Source organism: Onychomys torridus, chromosome 23 (assembly GCF_903995425.1).
Source record: "Onychomys torridus chromosome 23, mOncTor1.1, whole genome shotgun sequence".
NCBI lineage: Eukaryota > Metazoa > Chordata > Mammalia > Rodentia > Cricetidae > Onychomys > Onychomys torridus.
Window position 1 is genome coordinate 32,036,897 of NC_050465.1, and position 11,491 is coordinate 32,048,387.

Below are 11,491 nucleotides of genomic sequence, written 5' to 3' on the forward strand. Positions count from 1 at the left end.
CACACATTTAGATATACACTTACATAAATACTAAGAGTAATTAATAACAACAATAAGGATTACCAATGAGGTTGAAGCTTTCTATACAACCCTTTTGGGTTCTCCTACTCTACATTCCCCAGAAGTAACCAACCCCCTAAATTTCTGCTCCATCACTTCCATTTATTTATACTTTCAAGATATTTGGCTCCCAGAATAAAATATAATACTAATTTGTGTGCTTCTGTAAACAGTCCTGCTTTATGCACCGCTACTTAAGTTTTTGTCCATATGGGCATCATACATGTAGGACTTGTTCTCATCAGAGCACTTCCAATAATTTCATAATAAAGCATTAATTGTGTGAGTAACTGTTTATGTATCTCCTTGTTGTCATGTGCAACCCTCTCTAGGATGTCTGCTTCATAGTATATAATATAAATTTACTGTACTCTCCACAGTGCCAATTCACTCTTCTATGAAATCATATACAATTTTACGATTTTTTTGCATCTTTGTCAACTATCTTGTTTTTGTACTTTATACTTTTTCCAAGCTGATGAGAGTGAAGTGCTAACTTTTTATTTTGACTAAGAGAGAAATGAGTTCCTTTTCCTGGGTTTATCAACTCCTCAAATTACTTCTTGTGTAGATTTCCTGATTGTATTCACAGACTGCTTTCTATGAAGCTGTCAGTTTGAATTTTAACAGACTCTGTATTTTAAAACTGAAAGCCTAAAACCGTGGATGTATATTCATATCAAGTGGAACACCACAGGGATTTATATCATAGCTTTCAAAAGTCCTTATGGTTGTCTTTACAATTAAATCATCTAAACTCTCTAAAGCATTTATGGATGCTTGCCTATGACGTGTTCACAATAACACTAGCTACTATCATCACAGGTCATCGTCTTTATTACTAAAATTACATAGCATACTGTCTGTAGCATGAATTGTTAAAAAGCTCTTATCAATAAAAACAAACCTGAGGCCAGTTATTGGAGTGAATGCTGGAAGATCAGAGAGACAGAACAAACCACAGCTACCTCACCTTGCCAGTTCCTCAGCTGGTTTTCTTTCCTCAGACTGCAAGCTTCTGAGTCCTCATCCACATGAATCTCAGCTGAACTGTGCTGCTCCAAAGCCTGAATGCTTAACCAGCCAAATGCTTAACCAGCCAAATGCTGCTAGTTTTTGGTCTTCACGTCTTATATATCTTTCTCTTCCTGCCTTCATTCCCTGGGATTAAAGGCTTGCTTTCTGGGTTTAAAGGCGTGTGTCACTATGCCTGGCTGTTTCCAATGTGGCCTTGAACTCAGAGAGATCCAGAGGGATTTCTGACTCTGAAATGCTAGGATTAAAGGCATAAGTGCCACCATTTTCTAGCCTCTGTATCTAGTGGCTGTCTGTTCTCTGACCCCAGATAAGTTTATTAGGGTGCACAATATTTTGGGGAACACAATACTACCATAGCTGTCATATTTGTATACATTGCATCCAAACTATGTATTTAACTAGCACACATTTATTTTGCTTACTAAATGATTTGAATATTTTTTATTCCCTTACCCCTACAACTTTATGTGATCTTATTTTCCATGTATTCTGTATATGCAGCACATAGTGATTTTTCTTAAAATGTACTTATTTCTTACTACTAAGAAATACTAAGTAAAATACATTTACACTCATATGATTTCTTAAATAGGTGACTCTCACTTTTTTTCATACTCCTTTGTGACACTTTTTGATTTTTTTCTGTTCCTCTTGTCTACACTTGAACTTATAGTTTTCTATGTACCTCTGTTTCCTCTGTGATGTCTAGAAGACAGTCTCTCTCTCTCTCTCTCTCTCTCTCTCTCTCTCTCTCTCTAAAGGGAGAGTGTGAACACAGTCCCCTACTACCATAAATTATACAGTCAACTTTCCCTCATTTGGGGAAATCACCAAGGACAGTACATCAGGAGTGCAATGGTAAGCCTCAGCCTGATCATGATTATGATTCATGATCATGGTAGCTCCCCTGCCAGTTGAGTATATATTTTACATACATTCTTAACTACAAATATTTTTATTATGTTTGAACCTAAGCATCAGATTTATTCCCCTCTTAAACACTACAAGAAACTAGGCATGCTTTAATTTCTCATTGTCTAACTCTTCAATCTTGACAAATCATATTAAAATTTTTCAGTACACTGTTCAAATTATTTTCAGTTAGAGGTTTATGATTTGTATTTTTTTCTTTCCATTCCTAATCTCTGTCTCTCTCTGTCTTTCTGTCTCTCTCTCTCTCTCTCTGTCTCTCTCTCTCTCTCTCTCTCTCTCTCTCTCTCTGTGTGTGTGTGTGTGTGTGTGTGTGTGTATGTGTAAATGATAGTGGCCCAATTGTTTTTATTTCTGAGAGCTTCAGTTCACAACTATTCCTGAACATTATGTTGTGAAACTTTTGGCCCCAATGATGATGTTGAAAATATTGCATATTTAGTGTTAGTGGTCGTTGCATGATTTATGGAATAAAAGTTCCCTTTTACACTCCAACCCAAACCTGTCTCTCCAGGTGAAGGTCTCCAGGCAGGAATGACTAGAATGTTTTTGCAATTTATTTTTTACAAGTAAAATGCTTCAAGCTTCCCATACCTAAGCTCTAAACAAAAAGTTAGCACTGATCACCACAATCTTCATGCCTTGATAGACTTTTAAGATTCAATCTTTCCAAGGGACCAAAGTCATAGATGCATCTACTGGCTTTTAAATCCAGAACCTTCAGTTCTATGGCTTCAGTCTTACTGATTCTTTTGCATTTCTTACTTTATTACTCATTCACAGGTACCTTGGATTTGGTAAACCAAGAACATACTGGTCACTGTTTGTAGATGAATTTCTAAATGGTCTTACTAAATAAGAAACACAGAGCCAAAATTTGGGTTAAAGCCTTTGAGAGATCAGAGAAATAGGGAAAGCCACCAGCCAATCTTACCTCACCAACTCTGCAGCTTCCAAATGTGAGTTACTTCCTGTCTACCCAAGCCTTTATTGCCTTGCTGTTCTGCCCTCTCATTGGCTATCTTAGCCCATTTACCCCACTTCCTCTTCCTACACAGCTCTGTCACTTTCTGTCTGTCTATACAGACCTCCAGTTCTCTATCATTGGTACTGGGATTAAAGGCATGTGTCTCCACACTTGGCTTTGTTCCCTAGTGTGGTTTTGAATACACAGAGAGCCTGCCTGCTAAGTGATAGGATTAAGGGTGTGTGCTACCACTGCCTGACTTCTTTGTTTACTATAGTGGCTTCCTATTTCCTCCAATCTCCAGGCAAGCTTTACTAAAGTACAAATAAAATAACATCACATTTGTAGTCAGATTTCCTGTGTCCTGGCCTGCCAGTGGTTGAGACAAATCTCTTCCACTTGCATCCCCCAAGTAAACACACAGAACCTTATATTAATTAGAACTGCATGGCCATGGCTCAAGCCTTTTGCTGGCTAGCTCTTATATCTTAAATTAGCCCATAACTATTAATCTCTGTATAGCCACATGTGTTGCTCCTTAGACATCTTGCTGGCATTCCCCCCACCTCCCACCCAGTGCCACCCAACCCCCCCACAATGATTTAAATGTCTTTGGTACACTTAAATATTTCTGTACTTATATCTAATCTTTTAAGTCATATGTTGGTTTTCCTGTCATCATTTTTTTCCATTTTCAGTATTGTATGAATTATATGAAAAAATTTCAGGTAATAAGATACATTGTGTATAATAAACCTAAAGACATAATATTGAACAGTCTCTACTGTTACTATCATTAGAAAAACAATACTACTTTGATAGATATATGGAAAAATTACTAATGGGCTTACCAGAAAATGGTAGATAATTATGTTGATCCCATAAGCTTTCTATAAAAGATAGCTATTAATGATCTCTTGGACTCTATTCAAATTTAGATTACAGTTTTCAAGACTATCTTACAATCAGGAATATTAAGAACTATAGAAAAATGAATCTCTTTTTTTAACAAACTTAAATCTAATAGTAAAGAAAATACATAGCTCAACTATTTATCGTTTGCTTTTCAAGTAATAGCCATGCTTAATTAATTAATTTGTTTGTTTGTTGGTTGTTTGGTTGGTTGGTTTTTGAGGCAGGGATTCTCTGTGTAGCTTGGCATCTTTCCTGGAACTCACCCTGTAGCTCAGGCTGGCCTTGAACTCACAGAGATCTGCCTGCCTCTGCCTCCCAAGTGCTGGGATTAAGGATGTGTGCCACCACTGCCCAGCTCTTATTTTATAATAAATGTTCAGGATATATTTCTAAGAGGCTTGGCATAGACAGAATTTATGTCTGTCTCAATCAATAAAAATATCATCTTCACAGTTGATAAAAATTAAAAATAATCATTAAAAGATGCCACAAAGTTTTATGGCTAACGAGGTATTATCAACCTCCATTCCAAACTGAAAAGCCTTATCACTATCCTTTCCAGTTCAGTAAACTGTAGGAATAAGTAATAAAGATTATTAGTCAAATGGATGTCATGAATACATATCTCTAAACAACATGGTGAATGCCAGAGCATTCTGAAGAGACAGGAAAGTGAGGTTTGGATAATAAATATGGATGAAGCCTTAAAGCAAACTGAAAGTTTTAGATCATTAAAAATTCAAAAGGCTCCTGGAGCTCCACTTGGGGCCTGGCTGAGGATCTCTGCATCCACTTCCATCAGTTATTGGATGAGAGTTCAAGAAAGAGGAGGGACTGTAAGAGCGTGAATTGTTGAGACCAAAATCGGAGAGGCACAGGGACAAATAGCCAAACGAATGGAAGCACATGAATTATGAACCAAAGGCTGTGGAGCCCCCAGCTGGATCAGGCCCTCTGGATAAGTGAGACAATTGAATATCTTCAACTGTTTGGGAGGCACCCAGGCAGTGGGACCTGGACCTGTCCTTAGTGCATGAGCTGGCTGTTTGGAACCTTGGGCTTACACAGGGACACTTTGCTCAGCCTGGAAGGAGGGGACTGGACCTGCCTGTACTGAATCCACCAGGTTGAAATGAATCCCCAGGGGAGTCTTGGCCCTGGAGGACAAGTGAATGGAGGGGAGGGGCTGGGGAGAAGGTGGAGGTGGGGGTGGGAGTGGGGAGGACAGGGGAACCCATGGCTGATGTGTAAAATTAAAACACAAATATAATAATAAAAAAAGTTTTAAAGAAAAAATTCAAAAGGCAAACTTTAAAATGAAACTACTTATATATATTTTAGAAGGCACAAAAGTCAAATAATTTAGTCATGTTAGTACTTCTGAAAGAAAAATAAGCATGTAAATTGTATGTAATATGAATATCTCGGTTAAAGACGTGGATAGAAAACACGTGCTCTTTACCCATGGGAACACACATTGATTTGCACTCTTGGTATTTTCATTTTCCAAATGCTTATTTAGACAATAATGATTCTGAAATTAAAACAGTTTGCTTCTAATGTGAAGAATCTAGAAATCATGAATGAACTCAGTTCTCTACCTCTTACAGTCAGAGACAAGTAAAGTGTTCATTGTCAGCTACGCCTATGGAGGGATGTAGCTCTAATAGAAGCTGCTGCTCATTATTCAGAGCTAGAACTTCCTCTCTTGCTTCCTGGTTGGTTAACTAGCTGTGAGACCATCTCAGTATGTAATTCTGGTCAGCTTCGAATTCATGATTCTCCTGTTTCTGCCTCCAAATATCTGGAGTTGCAGACCTTTGTCCTGATGTCCAGCTTCCAGGCTGCTTTCTTAATGAAACCTGCCACCTGTGAAAACCTGTTTGATTTTGTTTCTCAAATCACTCACTTATATGTAATTTTGGACTAGGCAATATAGTTTTGGGGAAATGTAAATTAACATCATAACTTACATGGCAACCGCAATCCAATATATTTTTACCAACTCTTACCGATACCATTCTCCATATTATTTACAAAATGGATTCCCTTTACGACAAATCATCTCCAAATAGAAGATTCCACATGTTTTGTCAAAAGAGTAGCTATGACTTATACTCCAAAATAAAGCTGCCCTTAATCCTTTTGGATTTAGAGAGTATATGCAAATAAGTGTACACACAGAAAGATACTGGAGGACACCTAGACCATCATCACAAGAGCTTGTCACTTGGCATGGAGTAATGGTGGCATGCAGATAAAAGGTGATAACTTAGTAGTTGTCTGATTCTTAGCTCTGAATTTAGAAATGTGCACTGGGTCAAGATTTTCACTTTACAAATTTCAAATTCATCTCACAATTCTGAAAATCAGAGACAATTAAAATTTTCAAACTGATTTTGCATGTATTCATAATATATGCCAGGCGACAATGGCCACTGTAATAACAGACACCAAGCAGCAGGAAGGCCCAGAAGTGCTCTGGAAAAGCCAAAAATGCAAAATTGAAAGAAAAGGCAGAGACCAGTGACCAAGGGGAGCCATGGTGTTTTCCACTATCAAAATGCTGGCTTTGTCAGCAGGGAAAGACAACTACCCCAGAATCCATTGCTTAGAGAGTGAAAGTGAAGGACTGAGAGGGAGTCATTCTGAGTAATGGCTGACCGTCAAAGCCTTAATCCAAATCCTGGATTCCTTCTCTGGAGTGTCCACTTTGTCAGATTTCAAGAGAGTAGGAATAAATTATATATGAGGAAAAATAATCTGGATTTTACTCTGAGAGCAAAGGGAAACTTTAAGAACTTGAGACAAAAAAACAACATTGCAAGATCAAAATTAGTGCATGGATTTTTGAACACATTTGGGTAGAACAGGTTCTATTCCCTAGTAGTTGGAAAGATGAGAATTATCAAAGGAATTAAATAACACTACCTCCTCCTAGGTTTAAAAGTAGTAACTTACATTCAAATATAATGAATAACCCAAACTTTCATAGTTTCCAACTGCAAAATGAAGCAATCCCTCTCCTGCTACCTATTTACAGAATGCTTTAGTGGACACAACTGGGGATCTCTTTTCACCTGTGTGTTTTACACGTTATATTAATAGGCTACATATAAATAAGGTTCACTGTCAAGTAGGTTTTGAAAAATAACACATTTATTTACTCTGAGAATTTTTAGTATTTTTATATTAATATCCAAGAATATTTCAAAGAGATATTAATATTTTCTAAGCCATTTAGAAGTTATTTGGGTGAGAGTGATAGAATATGCCTTCAGTTTTTGATAACTGGGAGACTAAATAAGGAGGATCATGAGTCAAAGGCTTTCTCAGGTACATTGTAAGACTTTGTCTTAAAAAAGCAACAAAAATCAAAACAAACAAACAAAAAAACACTACTTTTAGCTTTTTGAGAATTCTCCACATTGATTTCCAGAGTAGCTGCACCAGTTTGCAATACCAGCAACAGCTAATGAGAGCTCCCTTTCCCCTATATGTCCTTCAACATTTATTGTCTGTTGTTTGGCTGATTTAAGCTATTCTGATGGAGGTAAGACAAAATGTCAAAGCTGCTTTGAATTATATTTCCTTAACTGCTAGGGAAGATGAACATTTCTTAAGAACTTCATGGCAATTTTCTTTTGAGAATTCTCTTTTCAAGACCCAATTTTTGAATGTTTTTTCTAAGATGAACAGGAGGGGGTGTGGTTTGGAGTGGGGGGATGTCACCCTAACACAAAGAACCATAGCCAACTAAAGTATGCCACTAAAAGTGCAAGAAATATTCCTTTCTGGGGAAGAGCACATGAATTGTTTATCCAATAACAAATGATCAGCCCTGAAAACGTACATGTGTTTTCACATGTATATATTTCACATGTAATATGTAATATTATATATTATATATATGTATATATATATATATATATATATATATATATATATATATATATATATAGTCTAAGCAGGTTGTATTTATATATTAGAAATAAATGTGCTTTATACATATACATGTATGTATGTAACAACAATGAATGGAAAAAATAAAAGAGGCCATGAAGTTGATAGAGGGAAGAGTTTGAAGGAAGGGAGGGAAAGGAGTAAATAAATTCAAGAAATAAAAGAAAAAAATTTAAAGAACAATGATTAAATAATGGAATCTAAAAAAGAAAAAAAAAGGAAATTAAGAAAGAAAAAATCATTCCTTTAACTATAAATCACTCTGATGTTGCAAAGGTCAGGCAATTGGGTGGTGATTAAGGTAAAAACAAGAGTGAACATTACTTTGGGCTGTGACAAGAACCAAGGTCTTAGGTGGAGCTGTGGATCAGTGATAGAAAGCTTGTCTAGTGTATTAGTTACTTGTCTTGTTGCTGTGATAAAACACCTGACAATGACACCTTAAGGAGAGAAGGGGTTAATTTAGCTCACAGTTCAAGGGTGTGGAGCATCCAAGCTGGGGAGGCATGGGGGCAGGAACTTGGAGCAGCTAATGACATTGATTGCTCAACCAGGAAGAGCACGGATGCCTATGCACATCTAACCTACTCTTTTTTTCAGCCCCTCCCCACACCCATGAAATGGTAGTGCCCACACAAGTCCTGCCCCTTCAGTTAACCTAATGTAGGATGTAGATATCGTCTCATAGATGTTCCAAGACTCACTTCCCTGATGATTCTAAGTCCTGCATATCAAGCTCATAGCACCTAACATATTCAATGCTCTGTATTCAATCCCTAGTGCTGCTGTGAAAACAAACAACCAGAATTTCAGTTTCTTTGTTTCCTGGCTACTTAAGGAAGTAGCTTTCTGTGTATCTATGAGCTAGAAATTGTCATACCATACTTCTCTTTGGTCTTACCTAGGACGTTACTGAACGTTACTGAACTGAGAAGTTAAGGAAGGAAAATCTCTTGGTGTTGAACAAAATTACCTGGCTTCTTGGTGAAGTCATGTTCATTTCCATGTCCTCTGTCAATCAGTTTTTTTTTTTTCCCCCAGCAGAAAACAAGACCATAGATCTGATGCCAAAATAGTTATGAAGTAACTATGAATGTAACTTGACTTTAGTGAGTCTAGAGAGGTCCCTCCATGTGATCCTGTCTAGCTATTTTAGGTCCTTACTGTGGTGCTTACTTTCTTTATTAAATAATAAACTATATTGAGTAAGCCTCCACGTGCTTGTGAGTACCTCCATTGGGTGTCTCATAAGGCAATAGGAAAAAAGTTGAGGATGCAATAAAATGTATTTTCAAATGTTATAAGAGGTTATATAGTCAATACTTTCATTAGGATGATTAAGTGTGTGAGGTTATATATGTTAATTAGCTAACTTGAACTATTTCACAGTATATAAATTTCTCAAAACATCATATTGTCTATGATAAATACTGCTTATTTATATATTTTTAAAACATTTTAAACAATACATTATTGGTGTTCCAGGTCATTTAAATTCTCTTGTAGATGTAACTGGCCTGTTAAATAAGAAACACAGAACCAATTGCAGAGTTAAAAACCACAAGGTCAGAGCAAGAGCGGGAAAACCTTACTCTTCACTGCTTCTGCTGTTCTTCCTCTCCACAAGAGAGCTACCTCTCTGTGTCCTATATTTTTTATAGATTTTCTGTTCTGTTTTCTCATTGGTTGTAAACCCAGTCACATGACCTCCTCGTCACTGCCTGTCTGTACAGACCTCCAGGTCTTCTATGGTTGCTATTGAGATTAAAGTTATGTGTCTGCCACGCTGGCTGTGTCCTTGAACACACAGAGATCTACCTAGCTCTGCCTCCCAAGTGCTGGGATTAAAGGTGTGCACCACTACCACCCAGTTTCTGCTCTGGCTTGCTCTGACCTCAAGGCAACTTTATTAACATATAAATAAAATCACATTTCAATATAAATAAAATATCACTATATTCTCTAACAAAGTTTCACATGGACTGCTAACAGGCATCTCCAGACAGAATGTTCTATTTCCTTTGTCATTTCACAAACACCATACTCATAGTCAAACATTTCAAAATTCTAGACATATGCTTTTTCACCAGCTTTAAAAGGTTAGTCAAATTTTCCTAAGGTATATTGCTATTTCTATGAATATTATACTCTGTTAATAATCTATACATAGTATAATAATTGACGGTAAGGACTCATGTATCCACTTAGGTGTTCCTAAATAGTAAATAGTATAATAGTAATAATAGTAAACTTATGTTGACAATAGTCATTGACAGAATAATAGTAAACTTATGTTGATAAAGAAATACAGGAAAAAAGCAAGTGAGTGAATACATTGACAAGGTAAGCAGCCATGTTGGGGGTGAGATCATTTTTCTGATCCATATTTAATGATATCACCTTAACCTTGTTCATAGCCATGCTGTCATAATTCTGTGATAAATTCTGAATTCTTATTCTCTTGCATTATGATAGACATCCTCTGTTTTCTGTCTTATGCTTTATAGTCTATCTGCTCATCCTTCTATTTGAAAAGGATGATTTAATCACAGATGGGATGATAGCCAAACAGAAGCAGACGTTGTTTCTACTTCTCTCCTGTGCCATGAGAACACATAGTTTCTATAATACAATGAGTCTTTCTCCCTAGTTCTCCTTTATGAGTATCTGCCTCACCCTGGTCTTCTTTGCTCTCTAAACTTTTCCTTTGACAACAACAATTTTTACCCCATCTTTATTCTCTGCTCAGGGCCATTATGGCTTGCTCGGATTATTTTCTGTGACACAATAGTCGAGCTTCAACTAGTACTCCATCACTGGACTATTCTTTTTTAATGCATTTCTTAGTTTAAACCCAGAAAGCAATCCCATTAGCTTAGCTTGGGTGCTTGAGCAAAGATGTAAAATGTAATCCCTAGATTGTTTCTTCATTTTACTTTCAGAACATGAAAGAGGAAGAAGACTTTAATAGTTAAGTGTTACTTGTAATATATACACCTTTCTTTACCAGGACTAGAGTCAACTAGTTTAGCTAAGAACCAACGTAAAATAAGTTACTGATGTTGTAGCTGGAGCTCATGGCTAGTTGTTACCGGTTATGTGTGCTTGCTGTGTCATAATTATTTTGTCCTTTGTACCGAGGATTGCAATATGAGCAAGCATGTTAATAGTCATGAGCCTTGACTATGTATATATACAATGTTTTCTGGTTAGTATAAGCCTAATACACAATAAGTACTATAATGTGTTACAGAGTTAATTAATAGAATCAACTTTCTCAAGGTCCTTATTGAATAAAGTTTCTAATCCAAACGTATCTGCAGAGCCCAATAATCACTGTTCCCTGAACAATTAAAACATAATTATCATTTCTTATATTCTAGAATTGTCCTTTTTTCTGCACTATGAGAATCCATGCTTTCTGCCTCAACTGTGTATGTATTTGATTCTCCCATTTGAGATAATACATATTAAATATGTGCTTAATACACTTTTTTCAGGGCCACTCTCAGCCTTTAATTATTAAATGTCTGTAAATGTGGTATTTCAGTTTGTAGTTCTCGAGAAGTATGATCAAGAGCAAACATTTGGTAACGTTTCCAATTTTTTGTTTCCTTC

At 36.5% G+C, this 11,491-nt stretch overlaps 1 non-coding gene across 1 annotated transcript; it reads right to left on the reverse strand.

The window, feature by feature from the left end:
- Positions 1-1,855: 1,855 nt before the first annotated feature.
- Positions 1,856-2,020, reverse strand: LOC118573509. The gene has a single exon (XR_004943623.1). It is a non-coding gene; the product is annotated as a U1 spliceosomal RNA (small nuclear RNA).
- Positions 2,021-11,491: the final 9,471 nt, after the last annotated feature.